Consider the following 3,824-nt stretch of genomic DNA (forward strand, 5'->3'; position numbering starts at 1 on the left):
GGGAGACCCTGTTCTTAGGCCCCATCTAATTCTTCTTTTCTTTGCCCTAATTGATTTTCTCTGTTCCGATGCTTGTCTCCTAGGCTGATGGAGCACCTGCTTGCTTCGTAGTAGTCCTCCTTTAAGCCGTTAAGAATTCCTGCTTCTGAGGCATGTTGGTTGGAAAGATGTATGCTGAACAAGCATTTAACTTCTGGGTTTTTATTTATTTATTTAATTATTTTAAAAAACTCAGAGCATAGAGAACCATTTACCTACTTCAAAATCACAAAACGTTTCCTTAACGGTGGTGACAAAAGAAGACGTAAAAGTGAGTCGGTCATGCGGATGGCCTGATTTACGAGCTGTGCTGGGTAAGGCTCCATTATGGTCGTAAGTCAAGGACTCCTGTGAGTCTGCTCTTGCCCCTTGGTCTTCCTTTATAGCACCTGGTGAAAAGCATCTTTCAAACCGGAGAAGGCTTCGGGTCCAAGGCAGAGGGAAAAACCTAAGGGGAGCATCACGTCCATGGAGGTCCTCAGTCATCTGGGTCACGGCTGCCCCAACGGTTCTTTTTCAGGAGCCCCCTGGACTTTCCTGTTTTTCCTTTGAAGACGTTTTGCTTCTCCTCCAAGGAGCTTCTTCAGCTCTGACTGGGTGGTGGGGAAGGGAAGGATTTATACTCCTTGCAGACAGCTGGTCATTTGCATCCTTTTGGAGAGTCGTTAAGGCCACTTGGAGGTTTATCTGTGTCCTCAGGGTCACCTGAGTTGTGCAAATGGATGTGGAGCCTTCTTGGAACTGCTGTAAGGACCATGTTGTGGAGTTGTACTTCCTGCAGGATGTTTTTCTGCCTGGGTCCCTTCACTGTGGAAAACAGGCGCAGGCTGTTGGGGATGTGTCTGTGTTGTCTGCCTCTCACACTGAAACGCAAATGGTTCCTAGAATCTGCAATGTTTTCTGGAAATCCGTTCATCCTCCCGCACCATCCGAAGGGAGTTCATCCCAAAGTGCAGAGCTAAATGTCCATGGAGATGCTCCATCATCCAGGTCATAAGATAGAGATAGAGATAGAGATAGAGATAGAGATAGAGATAGAGATAGAGATAGAGATAGAGATAGAGAGTCATTATTGTTATCCGAAACTGGATTTGTATGAAACCTCAATAAAAGGGGTGTCTAACCCTGGGCAACTTTAAGATCTGTGGACTTCAACACCCAGAATTCCCCAACCAGCCCTATCATACCATTTCATGATAATCACTTCAAAAGTTTAGAACGGGGGGGGGGGTTTCCAGTCTCGGCAACGTTAAGATCCATGAAGTCCACAAGTCTTAAAGTTTCCAAGGTGGGACACCCCTGTTCTATACCTTCAAGCGATATCATGAAATTGTGGGAAGTCAGCCCCCCACACACAGAGAAAGGGAAATATTTTGGGGGATATTAAAAAGGCAGAATATTATATTTCCCCAAAGGAAAGCAGGCCCAGGTTTTCTTAATAGCCCCAAACAGAAACTCAGCAGGCCAGCTCTGTAGAAATGCAGATGTGATAATCCCATTGAGGAAGTCTGAGGCCCCATTCATGAGCAAATACTGCCTGCATAAACCCACTCAAGACAGGGTCTTTCGAAATCCCTTGGAGCAAAATTGATAGCTAACAATAGCAGAGTGGTAGGATTAGAACCAGCATCCCCTCACCCAAAAAATACAACATAGGAAGTAAGCCATCAGCCCCAGGGAAACAGGACATGACCTTTAAGACATAATAGGATTAACCCACCACCATCAGAATTCCAAAAGAGCACACTGAGCCCCAGGTCAAAGTTCATGCCACAGGAACAGGAACAACTCCAAAGACAAAAGCCCAAGAATGTATAAAAATCCACCACTCCCAGCATCATATGGTCAGCCACCCCAGAAACATGCTGCTATCACTGAAAAGTTTCTGGCAACTCAATAAACAAAAAACCTTCTTTCTTAAAGCAGTCTCCATTTTGTTTATTCCTGGCTTGGACTGGACCCTGATGAAGGTTTTTCTTTCAACAAAATCATATACCTTTAAATCTTTACATGCTTTTTAACAGCCCAGAAGCCTCAAACATTCTGAATTCTCTCAGAAAACGTGCCAGCATTTATACTACCATGGTGCCCACTCAACTCACACACATTGTAAAAAAGTCAAGTGCCAGGCTAGATAGCATTGCGTAAAAGCATTTATTGGTTTTAGCATATATATATTTCTGGTTCTCCAGAAGCTTCCAATTCCGCAGTTAGCTTTTTTGTTCTGCTTCTCAAACGGTCCTCTTGTCTGGTTATGGAATGGGATAGGAAGCCACGTTGGTGATGCCGCATTGATTGGATCCTTGTTCCAAGAGCATGTATCCGTTGTCCCCCCAATAGCGAGACCAACTGCGAAGGGAAGCATGAAAGAGATTTATTACAAAACCATGCAGGGAAGGGCCTGTTGGGAACCGGTTCACGGGGCTAGAAAGGTTGGGGACTGCTGCAATAGGGAATCATGCTGGCTGTGGAATTCTGGAAGTTGTAGTCCATGTGTCTTCAAGTGGCCAAGATTGAGACACTCTGGAATGGAGTGGAGTGGAGTGCAGTGGCATGGAATAGACTAGAGTAGAGTAGAGTAGAGTAGAGTAGAGTAGAATAGAATAGAATAGAATAGAATAGAATAGAATAGAATAGAATAGAATAGAATAGAGCAGAGTTGGAAGGGACCTTGGAGGTCATCTAATCCAACCCCTGCTCGGGCAGGAAACCCATTTCAGACAAATGGCTGTCCAGTCTCTTCTTAAAAATTTCCAGTGTTGGAGCACCCACAACTCCTGGAGGCAAGTTGTTCCACTGGTTAATTGTTCTCACTGTCAGGAAATTTCTCCTTAGTTCTACGTTGCTTCTCTCCTTGATGAGTTTCCATCTATGGCTTCTTGTCCTGCCTTCAGGTGCTTTGGAGAACAGCTTGACCCCCTCTTCTTTGTGGCAACCCCTGAGATATTGGGGGGCTGCTATCCTGTCCCCCCTCGTCCTTCTCTTCATTAAACTAGACATACCCAATTCCAGCAACCGTTCTTTTTATGTTTTAGCCTCCCCTGATCCTCTTTGTTGCTCTTCTCTGCACTCTTTCTAGTGGCCAAGATTGTAACACTCTAGAATAGTAGAGGTTGCCCTCTAGTTACCCCCCTGCCAGCATGCCCTTCCCTTCACTCACCTGTTCTTCACAATCCAGTACTTGGTGCTGTTGTATCCGACCACCAGCATAGCATGAACCAAGTGGGGGTCTCCACGCCAGGGGTTTTTAAAGATACCTAGAGAAAGAGGAGGAGAAATCATATGGTAAAGCGAAAGCTCCGTGCTTTACCATATGATTTTGAAATAATAGGAAATACTTGTAGCTTGGGGTTTTAGATTTTGGCTGTGGTTTGTTTCTCCAAGCTTCTTTTAATATAATTCCTGAACGTTTCGTTAGCAAACGAGATAACTCCATCAGCAGGAGCTGCAAGTATTTCCATGATATGGGCGTAAATTTATGGAGGCCTGATATTCCACCAAAGGAGCAGTTAACATTGATCTGGATCAGGGGTAGGCAACCTTGGCTCTTTTATGACTCGTGGACTTCAACTCCCAGAATTCCTGAGCCAGCCATGCTGAGGGGAAAAGGAGAGGTTTCCATGCTGGCTCAGGAATTCTGGGAGTTGAAGTCCAAGAGTCATAAAACAAAAAAGGTTGCCTAACCCTGATCTAGGTCTATATCTATCTATCTATCTATCTATCTATCTATCTATCTATCTATCTATCTATCTATCTATCTATCTATCTATCTATCTATCTATCTA

The 3,824-nt window shown here is 44.5% G+C and overlaps 1 long non-coding RNA gene across 1 annotated transcript in view; it reads right to left on the reverse strand.

Moving 5' to 3' along the window:
- Nucleotides 1–2,174: 2,174 nt before the first annotated feature.
- Nucleotides 2,175–3,824, reverse strand: part of LOC107299661 — a 3,296-nt gene continuing 1,646 nt past the window's right edge. Inside the window, exons 2-3 of the long non-coding RNA XR_001549190.1 lie at nucleotides 3,200–3,296; nucleotides 2,175–2,388 (exon numbers count right to left, since the gene is read on the reverse strand). This is a non-coding gene — a long non-coding RNA (uncharacterized LOC107299661). The remainder of the gene's footprint in view (nucleotides 2,389–3,199; nucleotides 3,297–3,824) is intronic.

The sequence above is a fragment of the Protobothrops mucrosquamatus genome, unplaced genomic scaffold, assembly GCF_001527695.2.
Source record: "Protobothrops mucrosquamatus isolate PMUCROS unplaced genomic scaffold, P.Mucros_1.0 scaffold5248, whole genome shotgun sequence".
In the NCBI taxonomy this organism is placed as follows: Eukaryota; Metazoa; Chordata; class Lepidosauria; order Squamata; family Viperidae; genus Protobothrops; species Protobothrops mucrosquamatus.